The sequence below is a fragment of the Puma concolor genome, chromosome D3 (assembly GCF_028749965.1).
Source record: "Puma concolor isolate L17-30 chromosome D3, mPumCon1.1.hap2, whole genome shotgun sequence".
NCBI classification, from domain to species: Eukaryota; Metazoa; Chordata; class Mammalia; order Carnivora; family Felidae; genus Puma; species Puma concolor.
In genome coordinates, this window is record NC_141678.1 from 75667333 (window position 1) to 75695185 (window position 27853).

Sequence of the window (27853 nt, forward strand, 5' to 3'; positions counted from 1 at the left end):
GAAATAAGTGGTTAAAAAGGTCCATAAGAATGCAAAACATGTAATTTCATTATGGTATGATATGACAATGATAGACTATCAACATGATAAGGAAACAAAAGAGAAGGTTCCATCATCCCTGGCTTAGAACACATTTAACAAGTGAAATCTGGATAAAAGCAGAATTATGCGTAGACCTCTAAGAAATGAAAGAAATCACCCATGCAACATATCTTGTTTTCATGCATCTCACTGGTGAAATTGGTCATTTGTATTTGAAAACTAACTGAGAAATACACCTGCAGAGTTCCAGCTTAACACTACAACTGGGTAACAGCTCTGGACACACCACCATCAGCCATCCCACAAAAATACCTATGAAGACGCGGAAGACGAAACATGACAGCAATAAGAAAACTGATTTGCAATCAAACTCTTCTCAGAATCTTAAGGAAGTTCTACTACTTAAGAAACAGATCAAACCAGATTAGAAACCCATTTTGTGACTCACCATTCCTGTGCCTGATTGAAAATATCCCTCTATTGTCCACCAAGATTCAGGAATTTCACATCTGTGTCAATGACAAAATCGAGCAGCTGCCTTTCCACCATGGGGTGCTTCTCTTCAAAGCTCTCAGTTCACTGTTTCATTTCCCTCCACGCCAATCAATGCGTTTGTTTATACCTGTATTCAAAGACAGAATAGTAATGTTAAAAATGATAACAGCAGCTAATATTTACAATTTACAATGCACTGGGGAGCCTGGGTGGCTCATTCATGTAAGTGTCCAACTCTTGGTTTTGGCTCAGGTCATGGTCTCACAGTTTTGTGAGTTCAAGCCCCACATTGGGCTCTGTGCTGGCAGCATGGAGCCTGCTTGGGATTCTCTCTCTCTCTCCCTCTCTCTCTCTCTGCCCCTACCCTACTAGTGCTGTCTCTGTCTCCCTCAAAATAAATAAGCTTTTTAAAAAATGTACAATGCACTGTGCTAGATACTTTATAAATATCTCTCTTTAACGTCACCACACACAATAATAACAATATCATTATCTTCATTTTAGGAAAGTGAAGCTCAATGATATGAAGTAATTCACGAAATTTCACCAAGCCGGTCAGAAGTAGAACTGGGGTGAGTACTCAGATTTTAAGACTCTCAAGTAAGTAGCCATTAGATGATATCATAGCCCCTATTGGGTATTTTTCAATAAATACACAGAAGGTGGGAATAATTTCTAGCATGACAGGAGATATTGTCTCTTAGATGACATAATATAAGGGGGGGAGGAGACAGGGACATGGAAAGTTCTAGTCACAGTACATGCTAGGAACTTTCACTTCTGTGCATTCCATTTTTGCAGAATGTTAGAGCCAGGAAGCATGGAAAGAACTTTCATCTCAGTCCTGAAGGGTCCCCCTGGAAATCAAATCGAGCTTGACTTCTGAGTAAGAGATGTGACCAGCACAAGAGAACAAGGCCAAGTGTAAGCGAAATATCTTTTCTATATTAAAACATGAAGAACAATGGGAAATTGAATAAAAATAGGGAAAAATCATTACAAGGATTCAGAAGCTGAGCAGACTTCTGATAAATATGTATTATAGAAACTGGAGTTAGGAAAAAATAATCTGGGATTAGACTTTAAATAGAGAAGGGGCACCTGGGTGGCTCAGTCGGTTAAGCACCCGACTGTGGCTCAGGTCATGATCTCACAGTTTATGGGTTCGAGCCCTGCGTCAGGCTCTGTGCTGGCAGCTCAGAGACCGGAGACTGCTTTGGATTCTGTGTCTCCCTCCCTCTCTCTGCCCCTTCCCCGCTCATGCTCTGTCTCTCTCTAAGATGAATAAACATTTAAAAAAAAAAAAAAAAAGATTGGGGAAAAATTTTTTGAGATCATCTCTAAATTTTTTGTCACATTTCAGAAGCATGTATTATTTCATTAAAAAATGAACTATCTGAAAGAGAAAATAGCACCTTCAGAACCCATCTCACTTCCTCAAAGAGGATTGATATCTCCAGCTTCGCTCGGCTGGCGTTTAAGCTTTCCAAGTATCTATTTTAAAGAAGTAGGACACTGCTTCTTGGTTGGCTGCATTCTCTGCACTCTGCTACACGAATGGGGTTGCCTACATGACCTCTCTGGCCCCTCTTCCAAAACGGAATGGTTCTTCTGACCCAGGAAGCTCGACCAAAGCAGGTGGCCAAACCCACGGCACATTTCAGAAGCTTACTTCCCTTGATTTTTTAAACAACTTTGTTTTTCTAATTACAAATGTAGCCGTGTTTATCACCGAAAATTTGGAAAACTCAAGATATATAGGAGAAAATAGAAACTCTTCCATACTCTCACAATTGAGAGTCATGATTTCTCATTTCCAAAATTGTTGGGAAGCCAGTCATTTAAAGGCCGGACACCAGTCCCAAGGGGCAGCCACGGTTTCCATGGCTCCACTCTGGAAAGGAGACAAGGGCCTGTGCGAGCTGGCATAGGAGGGCTCCTTGTCCGAGCCTACCACACACTCCAACTTCAAATACCGTCCATAAGATAACATCCCTGGAAGCACTTTATAAACTCTCAAGGATTCTACAAATGGCAATGGTAATTATTCTCAGGAGCGAACGGGTTGGTATCTTGGTATTGTCATGATTGCACAAAGGGAAATTGGTTTCCAAGGAACGATTTCTAAATGTTCTGCCGTTGGAGGTGTTCCTGCCATTCAGCTTCTCTTTGTGGTAGCGGGCTGTTCCCTGGCATTTCATCTCCCACAAGGATCTGGCAGGGCCTGTGGTTGATCCTGGCAGACACACACCTCGTCTCAGGAAATCGCTGCTCTGTTCGCAGCTCGGCAAGCTTACGTATGGTGCTCGGATCTGTTTTGACCCCAAAAAAGAATACCACGTCAAATGCCTCGTTTTCAAGCACACCACAGGCGACAAAATTTGCCTCCCAGAGGAATGCAGCACGAACCCAGCATTAGTGCAAGTATATGCATCAACACATATATGCCTCCTTATTGCACATCATTTGTTCTTTGGACGTGTGAATGTTAGAGTAGAGCCTCTCAGCAAAAGGCCAGAGGAGAACAGTTCTAAGTTGTCAGGGTATACGAAGATGTTTGATAGCTCCCTCTCCTCAGATTCCTATGCCCTCTGATGAAGCTTTAGCGTGTCTAGATACTGGAAATGCCCTTCTCTAGGCTTACCCAACAGCATCTCCTCCCAGTTTTCCAGCCACCTGCCTGATCACTCCTTCCTGGTCTCCTTGCACACTCCTCTGCTCCACCTTCAAGTGGTGGCTTATCTCCACAGCTTCCAGAGAGCCAGGCTCTCATCTGGTGGTTTACTTCTGTATCCCCAGCACTGAGAATCACGTGTGGCACTTAGCAGATGCTTACCAAGTATTTGTGAGCGAATACATTGCTGCCAAACTCTCCGTGTCCTTACCACCACATTTCCACGGACTTCCAAACAATTTAGTCTCATGCCCAGAGCCACCCACCATTGCTAGGATACATCACTGAATAAGATGCACAGATCCACCCTCAACTCCAGAGCCAAGGACTCCGTTCCCTTTATGAGGTGGCCTACAGCTGTGTGGTCCATGAATCCCCTGCGTCAAAACCAGCTCCCAAAGAGGCACCCACCTTCATGTTCTTTCTTATTCTTTAAAACCCATTTGCCACCAAAAGAACTATAGTGTTTTGTCACCAGTATTTTCCCAACCCGAATCAAAATAAGGTCACATCCATCCCAGACACTTTGACCTTCTGGGAAATTCCCTCAACATTTCTCCTCTACTGGGAAATTCTGAAAAAACTTTCTTTAGGATGGGGTCATGGAGAATTGCTTATTTCAGAACGATTATCACCTGGGGGCAAACCAGGTCATTTTCCAAGCTTCAAGTTTCCCCCTTGCAGGGGTGGGAGAAATAATGTAGAAAGGATTAGAGAAAATAATGCACCAAAAAGGGGCTAGAACAATGCTTGGGATACAAGAAGGATACATTCTCATCCCAGGGAACTACATAAAACAGGGGTGGTGTAGGAATCAGCACTAGGAAAGGAGACTTTGAACTGGCAGAGGAGGGAGTCCTTCACCAAAGGCTGACAATAATCATGCACCCAAAGGATGAAAGGCATAGAGTAAGAAGGACAGAAGCAGGAGGGCGACTGGGCTGGATACATTGGGTCTCCACCACCCAGAACAGTGGTGAGAGAAACCCCTGGCTCACACACAGCCAGTTTTCAGGGGGCCAGACCTTGGGGGAACACTTACAGGAACATAGGACTGCCTCCTAAAATTCTGCACCGAGTGCCTTGCTATCCTCATGCTAGTTCTGGCCTTTCCGAGTGGGCAACAACCTCAGGGAACAACACTGAAGACCAAGAGGGTCCCACATCCCTCGTGCCCAATACACCGGCCCCACACCATCAGCATTTGCGTGCTACAGACCAAAACTCACGTAGTTAGCAACAGGCAAAGCACTGATCCAGCTTTCTATCCAAACCACTGGATTAATGTGTTTTATTACCACTCTGCAGGGTGAGAATCTGTCCTGTAGTTCAGATTTCTCAAGACTGCTGAAAAGAAGGAAATACGCTAACCCAGCAGTAATCCACAGATCTAATTGTTTAGGAAATTCACAAAAGAATACACCTGGCTTGGGCGTTACACCTGAATGCAGGTAATCGCCCAGATCACAACAGCCTTCAAAATTAATGACTTGGGTCTATCAGCAAGACAAGAAAACTCTAGTAGAACAGCATGGATCCCAGTAGAGAATGACTTTATTAAGAATGAGTAACCCACAAGTTCTTCTACGGTAGACAGGAAATAGAGAAAAAGTTCACTTTTATCCCATTTCCTTTGATATATATTTTTATATATCTGTAATGAACAAGATTATCTGGAAAAGCCCAAATAGTGGCGAATTTAAATATCATCTATACTTGGGGCGCCTACGTGGCCCAGTCCGTTAAGCGTCTGACTTCGGCTCAGGTAGTGATCTCATTCACGGTTCACGGAGTTCCAGCCCCACCTCGGGCTCTGTGCTGACAGCTCAGAGCCTGAAGCCTGCTTCGGATTCTGTGTCTTGCTCTCTCTGCCCCTCCCCCACTCACACTGTGTCTCTCTCACTCTCTCTCAAGAATAATTAGACATTGAAAATTTTTTAAATGAAAGTTAAATATCCTATGTATTTAAATTGATAGCAATCATTGGCATCGTCAAGTCTAACACTTTTGGTTCAGGTTTCGGGAAGCTGGGTCCCAGAAAGAGTGTGTTACTGTTCCAGCCTGGGGTCTCACAGGTGAGCCCTGGAATTTCCCACCTTTATGACTATGTCCCTATCTGCTTAGCACTCCTCCGGTGTTCACCGAGGAGTTCAGGCACATGTTTCCTCACATGCACTCGTTATTCTAAATGGAAAACCAGTGCCACGTGCCATAAATAAATAAATAAATACTCGCCATAAATAAAAGGCAACCCGAACAGAAACATAATTAAAATGAAACACTGTTAAACTCTAAGTGAAAAGGCTCTGAGACCTCTTCTGTTTACATAGTGATATTAGCGAGCAAAATGTCTTCCCAGGACAAGAAATATTACCGGAAGAGAACTGAGGGGCGCCTGGGTGGCTTAGTCAGTTAAGCGTCCAACTCTTGGTTTCAGCTCAGGTCGTGATCTTGCAGTTCGTGAGTTCGCATCAGGCTCGGTGCTGACAGTGTGGCTCCTGCTTGGGATTCTCTCTCTGCCCCTCACTCTCCGACCCTCCCCCACTTACTTGTGCTCTCGCACGCGAGCGCTCTCTCTCTCTCTCTCACTTTCTCAAAGTAAACTTAAGAAAGAGAATTGAAAAGGCAACGGTTTTCTCAATATGTGACTTGAAGCCGCTTAAAGTTGTATTTGTGCATCCACTGCCATGTGGTTTCATTCTGGAAAGCCCTACTCCACCGTCTAATACCAGCCAGAAGGTTCACTTCCTCCAGGCAACCCACCAGACTCCCACTCGTCAGTGAAATAAGGATTACCTTCTTGGTGGCTGTGCACTCTGTCCCATCGCCTTACTTTGGAAATTGAGAGCCATTCCTGAATGTTCGATGAGGATTATTGAGAATGTGCTCAGGAACACACTAGAAAAGGAAACTCACCAACAAAAACCGGTTCTCTAATTTTAATCACTGAATCAAGATTCAGATTCTTAGAAAGGAAACCAACATTTAAGGACAAATACTCAATGTTCTGTGTCGGGCAAGTCATATGCTTTATCTCACCTAATCTCCCAGCCATCTTGAAAGGCACGCTTTATCAGCTCCATTTCTCACAGGAGTGAAGTGAAGCTCAGAGAGGTTCAGTAACTTGCCTCATGTCGCACAGCTAATACTAGCAAGATTCAAATCCAGATCTTTCGTGTCAACTCTGGCTGCACATTATAATCGACTGGGAATTGGGGGTTTTTTGAATGTTTATTTTTGAGAGAGAGACAGAGCATAAGTGGGGCAGGGGCGGAGAGAGAGGGAGACACAAAATCTGAAGGAGGCTCCAGGCTCTGAACTGTCAGCACAGAGCCTGCTACGGGGCTTGAACTCAAGAGCCATGAGATCATGACCTGAGCCGAAGTCAGAAGCTTAGCTAACTGAGCCAATCGGGTGCCCCTCCATGGGAAGTTTTGATAATGATCAGTGTGTCAGAGCCTCACTTAAATTGATTCTTATTCAATTAGTCTGACATAGATGTTTGTCACTGTATTTATTTTTTAAGCTTCCTAGGTAGCTCCAGTGTGCAGCTGGCCATAAGAAATCCTTGCTTTGTACCATAACTTTTGTTTGCTGTTATTCCCTCATCACTTTCTCATTTATAAATGTCGTTTCTTAGATTTCCTTTATCATTTCCTAGTGAAGTTACAGCGAGCAGGAGAGACCGGATCTAGAAGAAGCAGGTCACTGCCCAGTGGTGGGGAAGCCCCAGGTTGAGAGTAGGGAGTCCTGGGCGCCAGCCTTGTGTCTGCTCTGATTTGGCTGGGACCTTGGGCAAAGGGCTCGACCTTGGCTTCCTCATCTGCAACACGACGGGTTTGGACTTGGTGATTATGAGCTCACCTCCAGCTCTGAAAGTGTGTGATGGGGTTCCAAGTGCTCAGATCCAGATGCAGACCCTGTGGATATGCAGGCCCCCTACGCCTTTCCAAGCCATCTTCTTCCTTCTGATTCATTTCTATTTAATGAGCTTTGGCCCGCGTGCACCCTGCCTGTCTCCTAGTCCCCTTGGCCCGTGCCGAAGTCCATAGATTATTTTTTCACCCTGGGAACATTTTCTTCATTACTAATTTGCTTCTACTTCTTTTACCCAACTCCACTTTACTACAGCCAATGGGAACTTTCTTAATATACCCAAGTGTCCTCACATGGATCTTCTTTGAGCACAATCACTTTCTAGAATTCCTCCCACATTGGGGGTGGGGGCCCAGGGAGTAGGGGTAGGGAGAAACGAGCACAGGGAAGAGGCAAATCATTAAGTTTGTTTCGGGATAAATGTCATTATCAGATTCACCCCAAGATCGGCGAAGTTCAAATCCAAATGTGTGCATATGCATGCAAACGCACACACAGATACACATACATATGTCTCCAAATTTTAAGAGACTCTCAATATCTCATTCTGGATCCATTTTCTTCCATCATTTACTTAACACAGAAGAATATTTTTCAGGATACGGCTCATTTCACTCCATGGAATTATTTTACCTATTTCTGTTTGCGCATTTATTACTTTCTTAGACATACAGGACTCAGGATATGTCACCATGAAGCCATTTAGAGAAAGTCAAAACACAGGTTAATACTTGCCCCCACACTATGCTGGACCTAAACTGAAGCATGTATAGAATACGCAGACTTCCCAAAGTCTGAACCAATGCCAAGGGCGTATGAGCCATGGGTTGCACCTACCAATGGGCTCTCACTGCACGTGTACACCTCGTCTCAGCACAGATTGCTTTTATCACCAGCCCCAAATTTCCCTTAATGGCAAAGGCCTTGGAAAATTTGTGACATTAAATCTGAGGCTAATTAATCCACAATGACACTCAGAATTTTTCAGGGCATGACAGACTCTATGAAGCGTTTGAACAGCTCTGTGTCCCACAGGAAGAAAGAACAATTTCCAGGCTGTAGCAGGACAGAGTACGGAGAGCATCCCGACAGTTCTGAAGGAAACAATTCTGTTGATTGGAACAGTATTTTGCAAATGACTATTTGGCTTTCATGGGTTGCAGCTTTTTAAAATCTCCTAACATCGGTTTTACATTTATCCTTGTTGTTGTTGCTTTTTTTAAGTGGAACTAATAATCAAGGCTTTTAGGGCAAGTTTATTGTTTTGGATACAACTGTTCCTCATCCAACTCCACACGACTACCTTCCCACTATTAGGTGGGAAGAAAAGTTCTCAGTTCCTTTCATTATTCCTCCTTTGTCATAAAACCATGGGTGTGTTTTTGATTTCCAGAGAGAAAGAAGAGTGTGTTTGTGAGTTTGCCTTTATTTTTAGACTGCGTTCTTCGATTCTTCTCTAACAGTGTATATTGTTACAGCAATCTCAAGTTCTAATTTATTTATTGTTAAAATGCTAATTATGCATTTGCCCTGTTTTTATTGAAACTAAACAAGTACAAAGTTAACTAAGAACATTTCCAAATATCCTATTGACGTAAAATCAAGTTCAAAGGTAAAATCAAGTCTTGACAGACAGGGGGCAGAAGCCTGGCTGAGATTTCAGAACCAGGGGACTCACTTTTGGATGAGGTCATCAGCCACTCGGCGATAAGACATCTGACTTGTTCCAGTGGCTACTTTTAATTTAAAAAGGCATATAGGCCATGGGAGGGTGTGAGTGCCTCAATTATATTCCGTCTTCATATGAATGATAGCAAACGATGCCATTAGAGACGCCATGGGAAGTCTCCAGTCTTTCCAAGGAGTGTAATGGGACCTCTAGGATCCCACCAACTGTCCACTACAGAAGCGTCACCATTACATCAGAATATTGGAACCGAATGGAATTTGGAGACCATGATCCCCACATTACACCTGAGGAAACTGAGGAACTCAGTCTTAAACACCTACCAAGTTAATGACAGGGTCATTAGTCCACAAACCTGGCCTCTTGCTCCTCAGAAGAGTGCTTTTCCCCGAAGTGAGTGCAAAGCATCATGGGCATTAACACCAGAGTACCTTTGCTCTGCTCCTATAGGCTCTGACATAGTAAAGGGGACTTCTGCTTCTTAACCCTTTCACACATGCAGAGCTCTGTGCCAAGTGCTTTGCCCATACCACCTTATTTAATTCTCATAACAATACTGCGAGGTAGGGATTATTACAGATGATTCAACTGCAAAGCAGCAAGTTCAGTAACTTGCCCAAGGTCATACAGCTGGGAAGCACCAAACCCACAATTCAGTCTTGGGTGCTCTGTTTCCATAGCTCATGCTCCAAGCCACTACTTTGCCTGTTATAACTGCTTCTCTCAATGCCAAACACCATCACATCCCACAGTCTGCACAGACACTTCCCATGACCTTCTTCCCTTAAACAGAACCCAAGGCTTAGCCCTTCAAGGTCGGTCTGAACCATTCACACCGTATACACTTCAGTCTACAGATTGTCCACAGAAAGATTTTTTTGTTAAAGGGGACAATGCCTGAGAATCTCTACAGAGGGCCCATTCTTATAATATTTACCCTGCCAATCTACAATTCTTTTCTTTTGACCTCCCTATATGCATATTCTAGAATTGGTTTTAAATACACTCATGGTAGGCACAAAGTAACAAATTCCTGCTTGATTCTCCTCTTTTGAAACTATACTACCGTTTTTTATCACACAGAAACCTTTTGTTCAATCAACAAACATAGACGTGTGCAGAGTACGGTGTTGAGAACTTAGGAAACAGGACTCACATCACAGGTTGGGCTGTGAGGTTTGTTCTTTTTCAGTGACAACACAGAAAGAGGTGATCCCAGCATGAAGAAGTTAGGGTATCCTCTTATTCTTCCCCGAGAAGAATTCCATCCCCTGCCCTGGGAAAAGAAACCAGAACAGCTGATGCCCTGTTTTTCCTTGCCATACTGTCTGGAGAAGAGCAAAGCAACGAGCTCAAATACTAGAAGACAACAGCATCACATGTTACTCTTCCATATGGACTTAAAGAGAAAATAAGAAAGGATAGAATCTCCTTCCTTGTTAGCTGGACCTTCTGTAGTCAAGCAGGTCCTTTGGGAGAAAACTAGGTAAGTAAATGAGTTTGTTTTGTAAAATCCACTAGGAAGAGACTCACTGAGAAGACCGAACTTCTTGAGGGCACAGGATCTTTTTCTTATTCATTTTTGCATTGCACTTTGCATCCCCGACAGCTAGGATAGTACCAAACACAAAAAAGGCACCCAAAATATGTATGTGTAAGAAGTAAATGAATAAAGAGGGTTTACTATTTGGGGCGGGGGGGTGGATATTACTATTATTATTATACTCTTCATCATCATCAGTATTATAAACAGGTAGATCTAACTTTGTGCCTTTCATTTGGGATACCGTAGATGAAGAAACTTGAACTCTAACAAAATAAGGGATTCTGGTCTAATTTCCAAGGTCTGAGCCACAAAAGCATCACAAAATGTAGAGCTGTGTTTAAATGAAATCTTATTTTAAACTTGCATTTTAAAAACCCTGGAATGAAAATCTAAGTTGGGATCTCAACCTTGTCGCAGAGAGAATTATTAGTCCCCTCCTTTAATATACTCCGAAATGGGAGCACGGGCTTGGGAACACACGGTAGAGTTGGGTCCTCTTAAAATCTCCCCAAGGAACAATCCTGTAGACGAAAGCACCTGATTTTCTGATCAGGCATTGTATTTGTCAGAAGAGATGATTGGGGTAGCACTGACAGAAATTTTATCACATCTAACATTTGTTCATTTCACACTTCGGGCTCTCTCTCGATCGCAGGACTCGTTCCATTGGCATTTGTCATATCTCGGCTATCTTGTTTCACCACTCTGTAGATGGTGGCTTTTTTAGGCGACTTTTTCTGAGCTGAGGATTTTTTTTTCTAGGATGCCAATCCAATCTGGTATTTCAAAATGCCAACACCATTGGCCCTGCTGGAAACCGATTAAACAATTTCTATGCCTAACAGCTCTTTTCAAGTTGCTGAGTTTTTGATTTTCATTTCTTAAGGCTAAATTTTCACACACACAAAAATTGCCCACTCTTTGCATGCAAATGAAGCAGTTTAGAAATGGAAATTCAAGCACAGTGAGCCCTGCATTAATTTACAAATCCATGGCATATTTAAAATATTTTTTCAAATTGCTTCACACGTTTTGGGTGTGTGACACATCGCCATTTAACTTAGTCAAAGTTATTTTGCTGATAAACTTTAGATAAACTCTAAAGAAGGCATCTTTGGGAGAACTTTATTATCTATTCCGTTATATTTTTTCATTAAAATAAAATGAGATCAAATTGGGTGAGCTAGAGCTCTCTGGAAAGGCAGGACTTTCTTGCCCAGGTGGGCCTATATAACCTTGAGTGAATGGAAGGGGAGCGTGAAATGAACGTCCTTGTGCGTAGAAGTCCAGGAAGGTACGAGTGTGTATGTCATCCACACTTTACATCTCAACTGTTCGATTTCTGGATCCTGTAAGGAGAGAACCCAAATGTATCCTCACATCTCTGTAGAGATAAAAATAGACAATATCGCTAGTCTTCAGCAAAGTGTATCCTAGCTTTCTGTTGTGTCTTTGCAAAAGAATGTACATTTGGCTCAAATAGAGCTATTGAAGGAAAAGACTTTTTTTTTTTATCTTTTTATTTTCTTATAATACTCAATGCCAGCATATTTTAGAGTCGACATTCCTGAGATTTTCGAATTTAAAGGAGGTCTTCTATTTATCTATCAGCGTATATCAATTCATATTCCAGTCAGACTTGAAAACTATAGTGTGCCCTACCAGACAAGAATTATAAAGTCACAGGAAACAAAACAGTGGTACTGGGGCAGAGACAGAAAAATAGTCTCCGGGCCTGAACAGAGAAAGCACACATATATGGGAGAAGTGACATTACAAATAAGTAGAAAAGGAACAACTCCTAAATAATGGTGCTGGGACAATCAGGTAGTAATTTAAAAAAAAAAAAAAAATGTTTTTAAAGATGAAGAAAAAGAAAGAAAAGAAAACAGAACTACTACTCACATCATTCACTAAAATCAATTCCAGTTAGATCACTGACATATGGAAGGAAAAATTTTACGAGTTTTAGAAAGAAAACGGAAAACATTTTTGTGATGTCAGGCTAGGGAAAGATTATTAAAGAAGTCACAAAAAGAACTAACTATAAGGAAAAAAATAAGGAAAAAGTAATGATTGATTCAACCACATTAACTTCCATTCTTCAGAAGACACCAAAATGAGTTTAAAAAAAAAAAAAAAAAAAGGATACAGCCTGGGAGAAGTTATCTAAAATACCTATAATTAACAAAGCATTAATATCCAGAAAATAAAGAACTTCTCTGTCAATAAGGTAAAAACAACTGAGGAAGGGAGAAGCAATCCAAGGGCATAAGAGATGAGAAAGCATTTCGTAGATGAGACAAGACACATGTCTGTTACATACAGGGAAATGTTCATTAATCATCAGGAAAATGTATAATGAAACCACAGTGAGATACCATTCACTCTCACCTGGTGGCTAAAATTTTAGTCTAAGAATATTATCAGTAAGATGCGGAATAAATATGGAAAAATGGATACCCCCATAAACTGTTGTTTGGAGTAAACTGCCACTTTGTTACTCCCACTTTGGAATACTGGTTAGCATCTCACAGTAAAATTAAGCATGTGTACATCCCACAACTCAGCAATTTCACTCGCAGATGTACAGCCAAAAGAAACGAATGCACGTATTTACCAGGCTCCATGTATGAAAATATTCATAGTAGCATTGTTGTTCAAAACAAAACAGCCCCAGGGCACCGGGGTGGCTCAGTTGGTTGAGCGTCCAACTGCGGCTCAGGTCACGATCTCAGGGTTCACAAGTTCAAGCCCCACGTCAGGCTCTGTGCTGACAGCTCAGAGCCTGGAACTTGCTTCGGATTCTCTGGCTTCCTCTCTCTCTGCCCCTCCTCCACTCACGCACTTATTCTCTCTCTCTCTCTTTCTCTCTCAAAAATAAATAAACACTAAAAAAAAAAAAAAAACCAAACATCCACAAACAGGAAAATGTATGAATGGATTACGACATAGTCCTACAGCGGAATGCAATATGGCTACATATGAACATGACTGAATCTAAAATGCATGACATGCAGCAATACTAAAGCAAGTTTAAAAAAAATGCGTGTGGCATAATTTTATTTATCTAAATTTCCAAAACAGGCAAAATGAAACGTTATATTGTTTAGGAATATCTATACATAAAGAAAAGACAGAAGGTGATTCAGAGAAAATGCAGGGTGAGAAGAAGGGTTCTTCCTCTGGAGAGAAGGGTTCAATACCATTTGGAGATACCATGCACAAGGCTTCAAAGCATCAGTACTATTTTTCCTTTTACTGGATTTATTTTGTCATTATTCTTGAAATTGTATAATAGATGTTAAACACACTCTCTTGTACGTATTATATATCATATATGTAACATTTTTTAAAAGGTTTTTCAGAGAGCTTTGATCTGTGAGGGCCTAATCGAAGGTACAAACATAAAGTACCTCACTTCCCACCCCATCCCAGTTTGTCTTAAATAGTGAGTTGGTTCCCAAAGCTCTTCTCCCAAAGTCACATGGCTTCCTGCTCACTATGTGACTCGGAGAACAGAGCTGTGGGCAGAGGTGGCCAGGAAGCAGGTAGAGCCCCAGACACCCATGTGCTTCTCATAGTGGCTGATGTGTTATTTTTCTCACTTACTGTTATCGATCTTGCCTTATCTTTCTGCCATGACACAGGCTGAAAAACACAGTGACATCTGATGGTTTGTTGACCTGATTCACCCATCCCATTTGGATAACGCCTGTGGTGGCTGACAGCTGAAAAAAGTCTCCACAAAGAATCTTGTCCTGAAGTCTCAACTGAGCACTTTCTGGAAACAGGTATTAAAGAAAAGTTTTTGCTGAAGAAGGATCTTTACCTTGCGTGTATTTGTTTAGTCTATGCTTATTAGACCTCAGGTTTCCTTATGTTCCACGAAAATGATGAAGATGTGTTCCCTCGAATCATAAATGCACTTTTTGTTGCTATTTTAACATCTCTGAAATCAAGATGCGTTTACAATCTAAGACATGACGTAGTTTGACAGCAGTTTTTTCTTTCTGAGAATGCAAAATAATGGCTTGTCTTTAGATTCGTGGTTTCTTAGATTCTCTGGCATGTAACATCAAGTTTCAAGGGGGATTCCCATTGATAGAAGACGGAGAAAACCAGAGGTCTTAGAACAGAGAGATCAAAACCTGCTACACTCCCTAGAGGCCAGAAGTGACTCTGAAAAAACCCACACCTGAGAACCACTCTTGTTTCCTCCCTTCACCAGCTCGCCCTACCCTGGCTTAACTGTTTGATTTCAGTAACTTGGTCACTGATGTATAGTACTAGATTGAGGACTTACCAAATAACGTGAAGATATTTTTTTAATGTTTATTTATTTTTGAGAGAAAGAGAGAGAGCGAGAGAGCACAAGCAGGGGAGGGGCAGAAAGAGAGAGAGAGAGAGAGAGAGGCACAGAGACAGAATCTGAAGAAGGCTCCAGGCTCTGAGCTGTCAGCACAGAGCTCACTGCGGGACTCAAACTCACGAACTGTGAGATCATGACCTGATCTCAAGTCGGACGCTTAACCGACTGAGCCACCCGGGCACCCCTGTGAAGATATTTTTTTAATGTAAGGTTTCTAACAGGAATTATTCATTTCTACAGATCCTTTAAGAATTATTCAATAAGTTACAAGTTAGAAATTACATGGTGTGTGGAGGGGGTCGGGTACCAGTTTTCGTTGAGATAAACCAAGATAAGATGCTTTTCTGTGTTGAGCAGGAATTACCTAAACTGTGGGAGTAGCTTCGACAGGTTTCCATTTGCTTACGGCGAAGCCTCTTCAGACCAAGACTTACTGGAAACGGGGCTGTGCTTCTTTTTGTTTGATGTGTCATGGGTAGACCCAAGCGCCACACCATCTACACATGGCACTTAATAAGTACGGACTGTTCCGAGTTTAAATGGATTTAATCTGGGCAGACAGGAAGAGCAGACATCAATCAGCACGTGTTTGGCTTGTTTTGAGAAAACAACGTTAATCTGACCTAGCATGGTCCACAGTGACCCACTCAAGGCCCAGGTAGCTGGTATCCGACATCCCTCAGGGAAATCACGATAGAGATTGTATGGTTTCCCTTCAAGTAAAGGAAACTTAAACAGAGGAAGAATTAATGTAGGTAAAACACCAGACTGGCAGCCTGAACAGCTCTTTGCCACCTGGCCATTGTAACATCCTCAGAGTCCCTGCCAATGGCATGCTTTTTTTCCACCCCACGGAACAGAGTGCTGGAAACAGATACTAGGTAGTAGTTTGCCTCCAGTGCCCTGATATGTGACAGTTTCCTGCATGGGACTTTTATTCTTATTTGGCATTTGAACTTTTAAATGACTCCCTGATTAATGCTTCGATGCTGCACGTGATAATTGCCTTGGCAGACAAGGATGTCTTTGTTCTTGCCCACTCACCTTTTGTGTGGAGTTTCCCACTCCTGTTCCCTTATTTATGACTTGTTGACGTTCATCTATATTTAGCGAGTGTTTTGCTAATATCCAAGGAGTCATCAAAGGTGCAGCTGCTCAATCTCTACAGGAAACTCCCGCTTTAAGGGGCTAGCTCTACTCTAGGAGGATCTGCTCCGGAACATTCCTCTGCAGGAAGATGAGATATGCACTTCTTGATTTTTAAATTAGCTGGCTTGTGCTTCTATCTTTCCCCCCATTTTTGGAGCTCAGTGAACTCATATGTTATTCTTGGTTGGTTGTCAAACCAGCAAGGATGTTTTTCTGATCGTCTTTATGTGGAGTTATATTTGGCTGTTTTTTCCTCCCTTTTCAGAGACTCCTTTCTTCACTGTGTGGACACGTGACCTTGTTTTTGTGTTTTCAGTGTCCCAAGCTAGGAAACTTGTGATAGTCCTTTCCTGTTCCTTCTTGAGTCACTGGTTTATGTCACAAATGCTTGGCTCACTTCCTCCACGTCCTTAGGAAGGGGGTCCTCCAAAACAACCCCCACTGCTGCCTCTCTATCTCTGTGTGGTTGCCACAGCACAAGCCATGACAAGGCCCTTTCTTTCTCAACCCCATCCTAATCGGGTTAATTAATGGTATACTCAGAATACACTATTTTAAGGTGATCTTGCCACAAGGCAAAGCCACTATAGAGTTCTCAGTTCCACAAGGAGCTGTCTCTTTGCAGTGCAGAGATGACTCCCCATAAGGCCTCATGGGTCTCTCCGTCAACCCACTTCTATCCATCCTTAGAAACAGAAAATATTTATTTCCCCTTGGTCCAGGCTTCCAAACATCAGGGGGGCGGGGGGGGATATCACCCTTTTCATACATATCTTGAATAAAATAAGAAGAGACTATCAGAATCGATTTCACAAGTGCTTTTGAAACTGACAAGAATCCAGCAGAGGAGAAAAACTAAACCCAGGAACCTGGAATGGATAGAGGAAGGGGGGCATTCGAGAATGTTCTGCTTTAACTGTTGCCCCTTCCATGCAGCATCCATCTGCTCTTGTGGCTGAATCAGGGGAGGGATGGGAACCAGCCTTCGCAGGCAGTCTGCTGTGTGTGCTACTTTAACACCCATTTTGGGAGACAGTGTGATACAGGGGTTGAGAGCACAGGCTCAGGGGCCAGGTTTGAATCCTGCCTTTACCACTTCTCCGCCATGAACCCCTTAGCCAGTTATTTTAATCTCTCAGTGCCTCAGCTTCCTCATTTAAAATGGGGACAGAGGCGGATCATAATAGTACCTCTCCCCATGAAGGTAGGAGTAAGTAGGTTGATATTAAACAGAGCCTGGCATAGAATAACTACTATACAAGCATTTGATGAACCTAAAGTTCACTGAAGCTGAATAAATAAATAAATAAATGTGACCCTCAGTCCTCTGAGCTACGTATTTGTAACCAACATCCCTGGTTGCTGGTTCAAGAGCCTCTCATCGTCTCGCTTCCTGCGGGCAGGGCTCTCCTCCACTTGATGGAGGCTGGAGATGCCATACGCCAGCCTTCCCAGCATCCCTTGCAGCTGAGACATGAACATAGAACCCAATCGTGGCCAGTGGAAACTGAGGACATTTTTGCTGGTGCCTTTTGGAAAGATTTTCCTGCCCTACCAAAAAAAATGCAGTTTTACAAGAAGCCCCCTCCCATGTTTCCTGTGTGTTGACATCCTTCTATACCCCATCATCTTGTGACCACAAGGAAAAAGCCAAGAAAAGCCAATCTAGTTCCACTGAAGCAATTCCAGAACCACCTAGGCCCAGGCTCCTTGTCAAACACAGTGTTGAGATAATGCATGTCCTTATTCTGTAAGTCATTTGTAGTCAGTTGTTTATAGCCAGATGCATCCCAAATAACACAAGGAGATTTTAAATGAGGAAATGGAGGGTTAAGAAGGCTGACTAATTTTGCTAGCCAGGCAGATGGTAGGATTAGAATTCAAACCCCATCTAACTCTAGTTTGAGCTCTTACTGCTGCATCAGGAAGCCACCCCAACTGACAGTGCTCAGCGACTAGACAAAGCCAGGTAGGACCCAGAGCACCAAGGGACTGCTGTGTTCAGGACTGACTCTTCAGCAGAGCAAAAAATAACAAATGCCTTACAATGTATTGTTCCTCTCTTGTCTGCAAAGCACTCTCACGTCTAGAAATGTAGAAGTGGAAGGGAGCTCATAGACCATCCAGCCCAGATGACAAAACTGAGATGACCAAAGTCACACACCTGGTTAATGACAAAGTCAGTTGAGAACTGAGGTCATGACCTCATTTTACAGGTGGAGAAACCAAGGCACAGAGTGGGTTATGTGTCTTGTCCAAGGTCACAGACTAGTAAAGCTGGCATATAAATTAGGCAGTCTGTCTCCCAAGTCCTCGATTGCTATAATATACGCCCTACAGTGACCGGCTTCTGTAACTTGGGCCTTGCTTATAGAGATGTGCTCTCCTAATCTGAGGGAGGAGTGTAATAATGCTGTAATCAACATCACAGATGCCAAAAAGGTTAGCTCCAAAATTGTGAGCTTCCCAGCCTGGCTGGCTGAGAGAACAACTGGCCCATCAAGGCTCACATGCAGAGCTGGATTGCCCAAAGGCCACGCTAACTCATGCAGAGAGCACGGGTGAACCAGGGGCAACCAGAAAAGGAGGAAACTCAAGTTGGAAAACTTTAGTCTAAATTTGTAATAAAACAAAAATCTGAGGGGCACCTGAGTGGCTCAGTTGGTTAAGCGACCAACTTTGGCTCAGGTCATGATCTTGCAGTTCATGAGTTTGAGCGCCACATCGGGCTCTCTACTGTCAGCGTGGAGCCCGCTTCGGATCCTCTGTCTCCTTCTCTCTGCCCTCCCCAGATCGTGCTTGCTCTCTCCCTCTCTCAAAAATAAATAAACATCTTTTTTAAATCTAAAAAGATGTAGTTTTAGCATGTAGGTAAGCTTTGTGCTTTGTAGCTGTGACCCCAGATACCATGAAGCAGAGAAGAGCCTTCCCTGAATTTCTGATTCGCATAGTCCATGAGCATAAGTTTTGGCGTGGTTGAGAACACTCTCAGGTCACAAGAATCAGTAGTTTTTCAGATTCCATCCCCTGCCCCTCCTCCTGCAATACTACAATGAAATTCAATTCTGACACTAACCACCCCAAGTTAGGGTCAAACTCCACAAGTTCAAGGGTATAGTCCCCAGCAAGACTGCCCTCACTTCAGATGCCAGTCACAACTTTGAGTGTTCCCAGACCACCTGCACTTCTGACCAATTAGCTACAAATCCAAGGGATCTCAAAACCCCCCCTTAGGTTCAACAACTGGCTAGAATGACTCACAGAACTCTGGAAAGTGCCATACTTACGATTACAGTTTTATTATAAAAGACACAAATTAGAAACAGCCAAATGAAGAGACACATAGGGCAAGGCCTGAGTGGGTCCCAGACACATAGCTTTTATGCCCTTTCTCCATGGAATCAGGACACCTTGCCCTCTCAGCACACTGACATGTTCACCAACCAGAAAACTCCCTCAAGCTTTGGTAACCAGTTTTTACTGGGGGTTCGTTATATAGACCTGATTGATTAAATCATTGGCCACATGATTGAACTCAATCTTCAGCCCCTATCTCCTCTCTGGACATCAAGTTCACGTAAAGTCCCAACTCTCTCATCATATGGCTGGTCTTTCTGGTGACCAGTCCCCATCTGAGTCATCCTGATAGCATAAATTCAGTTGTGGTCCAAGGGGCTCTTAAAAAACAAAGACACTCCTATCACTTGGGAATTTCCAAGGATATAGAATCTTCCTCCCAGAATCCAGGGACAAAGGCAGTCATATTCTTTATTATACAACACCCCACCCTTCACTTCCCCACATTCTGCTTTGTGATGTTTAGGCTGGGACTCTGCAAACCACATTTCTCCTTTGCCAGCCAGCTCTCTGTTAGACTTTGCCAAAGGCTTGCTAAAAGAAGACTGGAAGGCAGAAGGAGGGAAGAGGGATTTAGTCCTTTGTGTCTGCCTCCTGTTTTCCTCCTGTTTCTGTGAGCATGACTCCAGGCACACTTTCCACAGCTATAGTAGCCGTTAATTTCAGTACCTATAGTTGATTCCAGTTTTCAGTTTTTTAGCATTCCCAGAACCAGCCTTACCATGCCTTCTCAGAGACCACAGAACAAGCCAGACATCAAGGGTCCCCTCCCCTATTTCAAAGTCTGAGTCCAGGCCTCAGGGAACCCGTCCTTCCAGGTCAGAGACACCAGTACCAGCTAAGCAGCATCTCTTCCTCAGAGGTCTGTGTTCCAGGTGCATAAGACTTCCCTTCCAAGTTCAAAGACACTAGAACCAGCCACTGGTGCCCTCCAAAATCTTGAAAGGAAGAGAAAGAAAGAAAGAAAGAAAGAAAGAAAGAAAGAAAGAAAGAAAGAAAGAAAGAAAGAAAGAAAGAAAGAAAGAAAGAAAGAAAGAAAGAAAGAAAGAAAGAAAGAAAGAAAGGAAAGGAAAGGAAAGGAAAGGAAAGGAAAGGAAAGGAAAGGAAAGGAAAGGAAAGGAAAGGAAAGGAAAGGAAAGGGGAAAGGAAAGGAATATCTTAATTTTAGCTCCACACAGCCCATCTCCAAGCTTCTATGTTTTAATAATTCTGACCATTGCACTTTGTCTCCTCAGCCCTGGGAATGATACTTCAGTTCCCTTTTGCCTTTTTATTTCTTTGATATCCAGTTAACAGTTCTTTATATTTAAGTTCTTCTGTTCAAAATAATTAATGGGATGTTTATCTACTGACTGGTACACAGATTGTCAAAGATGATTCCTCTCCAGAAACAGATATTGTCTGTCATCTCAGAAGCTCACCTTGGCCCCCTTGGGTTTCCTATATCATCATAACATAGCTTTAGAGCTGCACTATCCAAGAGAACCTTCTTGGATGATTGAAATGCTGCATATTAGCACTGTCTGTTATGGTAGCCAACAGCCACATGTGGCTTTAAGAACTTAAATGTGACTAGTCCAACTAAACAACTGAATTTCTAGTTTTATTTCATTTTAATAAAATTGACTTTAAGTTGACACATTTGGCTAGTGGCTACTATATCAGACACCACAGCTATATAACCTTGTTTCTATTTCCTACCAGAACTTATCCTTCTGTTTTTCTATAGCACTTCATCCTATGAAGTATTTTTCATAGTGTATTCTAACTATTTTTGTGGTAGTCTCTATTAACAACTGTAAATTCCTGGAGAGGCCATCTGATGGTCTTGGTGCCTGGATACATGGCAGAAGAAGATGCTCAAAAATGATTCATGAACTGAGTATAGTGTCCAACCACAGCACAGTGCACAGCCTAAAGCCCCGTGTCAGGGAGGAAAGAGATGGCCTTGGATTGCAGAATGAAACTGCTAAGACAGAGAACTTACCTCTTTGTGTTTTCACTTTCCTCATCTCTAAGTAATTTCTATAAGGAAAGTTGAGCGTATTGGCTTAGAAAGCTGGTCTGAAAGCTAAAGATTTTTCTTGGCATTAACCTCAACATTCTATCTCTCAAAACTGGGTTTAAGGATACCTTATCCTCCTAACAATGGTCTTAAAGTCTATAGGTTAAGAAGAAGAAGAAAGAAACTTTCTCTAGCAGAAAACACATAGACAAAGTTTAGAAAAACCCACCTCTGCCCTTTGGTATTAAGGGAATGATGAGGGACTCCATTTCCTTCTATCATTATTATCCAATTGGTTATCCAACAAAGAATTATTGGACAAATCCACTATAATGCCAAACTACTTTGAGACTATGGAAATCAACCAAATCTCTCTGCTAATCTCTCACATGGCAGTTTGTACTTCTGTTTGTAGCATATACTATAATTAAGTATCCTAGGAGTGATATATTTGTTGTACGCTCACCTAACCAGCAGGTGGAAAGCTACATGAGGGTAGAAGCCATACCTGTCTCTTCACACCTTCATTCTCAACAGAACAGCAGCAATATACATAGCTTCAATGTGGTAATTACTAAATCATTTTTGAATAAATAAATAAACAGAAAAAGAATTTGATATATATTTTGAAAATTAGTCGCCAATGCCTTAACCTGACAAAAATTGGTAATTTCATGTAACAAGTCTTCTTAAGAAAATTGTTGACCAAGAATTAGAAATTCTAAAGCCCCAAAATGAATGTGGCTGGATGAAACACAATAATGCCTAATACCTGGGTTTCCTTTTTCCCATAATTCTTTCATTGCCCCACAGTCCTCCACTCATTGAATTAGCAAACACCAAAGAAGTCAGTAGGGGATATAAACAGGTGTTTTAAATTTTATAAAGGAGACAAGAGTCTTGAAAACAGAGTCTTTTCATTGCAAGAGCAAGGCTTTTTGAAAAAGAAAAAGAGCTTTGATCTTCAAAAAGCTAACAGACTGAGGAACTCAGAGCATGCGGTTACCCCTAAACCAGAAAGGAGAAGAGAATGCCTGATGAGGTGACAATAATTTTCTGACTCAAAAACAGATTGGTGTTGAACAGCAAGGAGAAGGAAGAGGGCCCAAGAAGAGTTTAGATGTTGGGGGATTTAGATGGCATGCCCCTTCCCTCTGGGCCAAGCCTAGAGACTTAGGGAGAGGCACTCCAAGCAGAGGCATAGGTAATCAGCAGTCTCATGGAGAATACACTTGTTCCACCATAGCCTTGCAACAGCCAAGCAGAAATGGCAATGAGACCTGTCTGCAGAGAGGACCCACCCTGCATCTTCCACAGTACTGGTGAGGCAGAAAGGGCAACTGAAGGTTCCTGTGCACACAGAAGAAAATTTACCATGAAGCTAAAGAAATTTAAGCTTCAGTGCCCTCATTTGCACGCCCCCTTACAAAGGCCCAGAAAGGATCCTAGCAGTGTACTCATATAGTCCCATATTTTTTTTTAAAACTTTCAACAGTAAGAGAAACTTTACCATCAATTGGTTAAGACCACTATCTTCTTCCATTCCAACTTCTCTGACACACTTCCCCCCGTCAGATGACGTTGGAGTAGCTGTTGGCATATTTGGGATGCAGCTAAGAGGAAGTTGAGTTGAGAATACACTTATATTTGAGTTTAGTCAGATATATTTATATGGTTCCCAGTCATTTATGTGTCTAATTGTTTTTGCTAGCCATCCAAGTATACAAATGGGTGCCAAAAAATTCTCCTAGCATCCACTGTGCCAATACCCGGAGTCATGGCACAAAGTTGCAGAGCCAGAAGTTACAATCTGATATGAACATATCCTACAGCAACGAGAACCAGAGCGACATGGATAGTGGAGGAAAAGGGTTTTAAATGTGTGGAGACAGATGCTAGCCCATGGAAACTTCTTCTAGTCATGAGAAGTGTGAAATTATAAGTGAAGCATTTAGCTTCCATTGATGCCGAGTCAAAATGGAAGTTCTTCTCAGCCAGGAAATATACTCAGCAGTATAGTCAACCCAATAAAATCATAAGTGTGTGTTCTATTTCTTAAAGGTAGCTCCCCAGATTAAATTAGGTCTCTGCAAAAGCTGGATTCTCCCCTGCTACACTCAAAAGGAGCCAGGAGGTGCTGGGAGATGTTAGCGGCCCTGTGGAAACACACAGTGAGCCACACTGAGAAACATACAGGCACACAAGAACACAGAGGGACCTGCATGACCGGAAATAATGCACCCTGAAGACTTTTCAGCAATAAATAAAGGAGGGACCAAATGCCTACTCCTGATGCCAGAACAATAACTAACCCCTTGGTACTCTGATCAATACTGAAGAAGAGGAGAAGACCTAGTTCTGAATTGAAGGAGTTTAAATACTCAGGTGCCCAATATCCTAAATTGACTAAGTTGACACGTAAGTAACTGATATTCAGGGCCCCAACATCAGTGGGAAAGCAGAACATCATATCTTAGCTCAATTTAGTTAGAGAAGAAGGTTAATCTTCACACACGTGAGTTTTGTGACTGTAAAATTAAGACCCCGTACATAAACCCAAGCGAAATTCTGCCAAAGTGGCTGAGTCAACTCAACCTACCATGTTGCTGATGGCAATGATAAACTTTGCTCGAGTCCTGGGCTCCCAGAAAATAGCAGTGATTAAGAAATCCCCTACCCTTTTGGGTTTCAGGGAAATAAATCTAATCGCAGCATACCTCCTTTCTCTTCCATATTCAAGATTAGACATATCTCTATCCTTTCTCATGATTCCCATAAGACTCATGGATGACTTCCTTGTTTACTTGTCTCCACAAAGTCCCCTGCTCCCTGCATTTTTTTTCCTGAGAGACTTTCCTCATTAATGAAATACTCTCGGTTGCAACAGCCTGAACAAAATCATCTCCTTCATTACTCTGTGCCTCAGGTCTTTGACACTGGCATGTTCTCACCAAATGGTAACCCAGAAGCTAGTTGTATTTGGAATCACAAACCCAAGATTCTCAAGCATAGAGAAGTGGGGCCTATGAAGGATCAGCGCATACCTTCAGTGGAGAGGACTCTTTGGAAGTTAAAAAATAAAATAAAATTTCAGACTTCCAAATGATACTAGTTTTTTTAGTACCTAGAAATTGAGAAAATAATGACCAATTACCCTCAATTAAAAATGCTTTACAAAACATTTTATTTTATTAATTCCTAGGGAGATAGACATACATTTGATAAATTCAAACATATATCCAGGTCAAAATCATTTTTTCTGTTCAGGATCCATGACTTCACACATTTTTTAAGTATCTCTATGATCCTCAGAGATATGTGGGCCACAAGTTGGGAACAACTGACTCAGATATTTTCAGGTGAAAATGAAAACATGAGGACAGAGGGGTTGATCTGGTTGGGGTGGGCAGAATGTCAGAGGACCTGGCACCATCCTTTGGAAACCTGTTGGCCAGGCAACCTCGTGAAACACAGATATTGATCCCCCTTTGTTAGTCGACCCCCAACCCTGGAGCTGGGAAGATGCAAAACCAGTCACATCTTCCAGGCTCTCCTTATCTGGACCCACAGGGAGGCATTGCCCTCAATCCCCCTCAGGCCTTCTCTCTTGTCCTCTCCCCAACACACACGCATGCATGCACACGCACACACACACACGCACACACACACACCCTTCATCTCTGACTCCACACTCAGGCCCCTGCTCCCTGGTAACCTTAATCCTTTTAGAGGAAGGCAAAGAAAACTCTCTTTTTGGACAAGATCAGAGACCCACCTGAGACAGAGAAAGAAAGAGAGCCAAGCCAGGGGCACATCAGGGTTGCACTCTGCTTCCTTGGTTTCACCCCTTCCTTTCCAAGCTGGAGTCCAGCCCCAGCGTTGAAAATGCCAACAGAAAAGGAATATCTGAATTTTTGAGAACACAGACAACATATTTGTAGATATTTCCAAATGATTTTAAGGCATGCCTGGCGAGCCCCTTTACAAATGTTAGGAGGGGAATCGTATATTGGTCATATTTGTATACAATAGGAAATGTCCTTTGAAAAACCACACTGACAAACCCACACAGATTTTATAGTCTCCTATAGAAATTTAATGAATATTGAATTTAAATCCCATCAAAGTATTAAAAACTAGCTTCTATGCTGTTTGAAATACATGACCAATCCTCGTGCAATGTTGGTGGCACACAACATTCCAACATGGAACTGTTCGTTATCTTTTTGTATAACACCATTCCATTCCCATCTAGGATTTTATTCTAGATCCAAGGAGTTAAGACATTGTATAATTTCCAAAAACTCTACAAACATACATTATTCTTTTTTTTTTTTTAATGTTTAATGTTTATTTATTTCAGAGAGAGAGTCAGAGCGTGAGCAGATGAGGGGCAGAGAGAGAGGGAGACACAGAATCCGAAGCAGGCTCCAGGCTCAGAGCCCCAAGCGCGGCTCGAACCCACTTACCATGAGATCATGACCTGAGCCGAAGTCCAGCCTCAATGGACTAAGCCACCCAGGCACCCCCGAACTTACATTATTCTTAACCCTCAAAATGCATTTCTCATAGGGCAGGTAGGATTTTTAGACTTTGGATTTTGAAGCAACTCTGACAATTTTATATCGCAATGTCTGAATTTAATTTCCTTCCGCAAGATCAAAGTGTACATTATTGTGATCAGTGTGGAAAGAACCGAATGCAGTGAGATGAAAACATCCTAAGTGCGTATTGGTGATTTATGTTCGATACAGAAATGAATTGTGGTTTTATGGATGGGAATTATTTTCCCTTCTGTTTAATATGTAGGCCATGTCTCCTCTGGCTTCATAGCCGGTTATCTTTCTCCTCCTACTTCACACTTTCCAGAAGCCTTCTGGTTTCACAGCGGACACATTGTAAATCTTCCCCTTCTAAGTGTCCCACATATGTTTCATTAAAAGTGTTTGTTTCTTTGATCAGCTTGACGTTTCTAATGTGAAAAAAATAATAACTCCGTCGCCTGGTGCTTGGAAATGTATAGGCCGGAAGTGAGGAGCAGAAGACGACGGTAAGCATCAGGGGTCTCCGGGTCCACCACTCAGGCTCTGCCAGGGTTTGGGCTGTGCCCGCATCTGCCAGGCTAGCATGGGTGGGGGAGATAGGAAACAATGCATCTTGGTCTGCTAAGGCTGCCATAACAAAGTACTACACACCCAGAGGCTTAAAACAACCCAGAAATCTTTTGTCTCACTGTTATGGAGACTGGAAGTCTGAAATCAAGGGATCCACAAGGTTGGTATCTTGTATCTTCTGAGGCCTCTCTTTCCTTGGCTGGGAGATGAGCATCTTCTCTCCTGTGCACTCAAGTGGTCTCTCCTCTGGACACGTGTGTGTCTGCATCCCAATTTCCCTTTCTTACAAGGACACCATTCCTATTGGATTAGGACCCGGTCTAATGACCTCATTTTAATGTAATCACCTCCTTTAAGTCCCCATCTCCAAAAACAGTCACATTCTGAAGGCCTCAGGGTTAGGCTTTCAACATATAAATTTGGAGGGGACACCACTCAGCTCAGAACACCTGATATTTGTTATACTTTGGAAAAGTGCATGAGGCGGGGGGGGGGGGGGGGGGGGGGGGGAAGGGGAGCCAAGCAGAGGCAGCTGCCATGGATTCCCTATCAAAGTAGAGTGGGCTTTTTTATTTTTTAAAGACTATTTCTTAAAGCAGTTTTAGGTTAACAGCAAACTTGAGAGAAATGTAGAACAATTTCTCATATACTCGTTACCCACACACACGCATATCCTGCCCCATGGCAACATCTCCCCACCAGAGTGGTACGTTTGTTACAGGGGATGAATCTACACTGACATGAAATAATCACCCCAAGTCCAATGCTCACCTTAGGGCTCATCTTTGATGTTGTTCATTCTGTGGGTTTAGACAAATGTATAATAAGATGTATATTAATGTGGCCTCATACAGAGTATCTTCACAGCCCCGACAGAGTGGACTTCCGGGGACGTCAGACCACTCACAGAGTGTGGGTGCCAACACTTCAGCAAACAAATTAAGCCATCGCAGCAAAGGGAAGGCAAGCTCTGAATCATGGATGAAGGTCTATTTGGATCTCCTTGCCCTCTGCGCAGCCCCCATTTCCCAGCAGGGGAGAATGGCACAGTGCATGATGGGTCTGATCATTCTCCGCCCCGCCCCCCTCCTCCTCCACCTCCTCCATGTCATCATTGTCAGCGCTGATCTCAGAATAATCTCCCAGGAGCCAACATGTACTTGTAGCCCTTGTCCCCAGGGGTCCAAATGACTAAACTTCCATTATAGCTCCAGAAGCATACATAATCTTTACTACACAAAAGGGCATGCCATTAAAGTCCTCTGCCCCTAGGGAATTGATTAGTGTGCCACCCATCCCACCTCCAATGTGACTTTCTTCAGAGGGTCATGAGAACGCGTCCACGTCAGGACTCCCGAACTCCAATCTGAGTCTTGTAATACTCCTACCAATTAGCATATGGAGTCCTCCCTCTTGGTTACAATTTTGAAATTGCTGGCTAGACTCCTACGGCCACACATAAATTGGCTTACTTCTGGAGGCTATTTCATATGTGGGGTTGGCTTTTATTTGTTTGGATTAAACCATTAGATTTTT

The 27853-nt window shown here is 42.6% G+C and overlaps 1 long non-coding RNA gene across 2 annotated transcripts; it reads left to right on the plus strand.

Annotated features, from left to right (window-relative positions):
* Positions 1-1347: 1347 nt before the first annotated feature.
* LOC147575637 (uncharacterized) lies at positions 1348-27853 on the plus strand. Of its 2 annotated transcripts, XR_015242753.1 has the most exons (5): positions 1348-1461; positions 9967-10260; positions 13971-14114; positions 26166-26253; positions 27172-27853. It is a non-coding gene; the product is annotated as an uncharacterized LOC147575637 (long non-coding RNA). The 2 variants fall into 2 exon arrangements; XR_015242754.1 differs by lacking the exon at positions 9967-10260.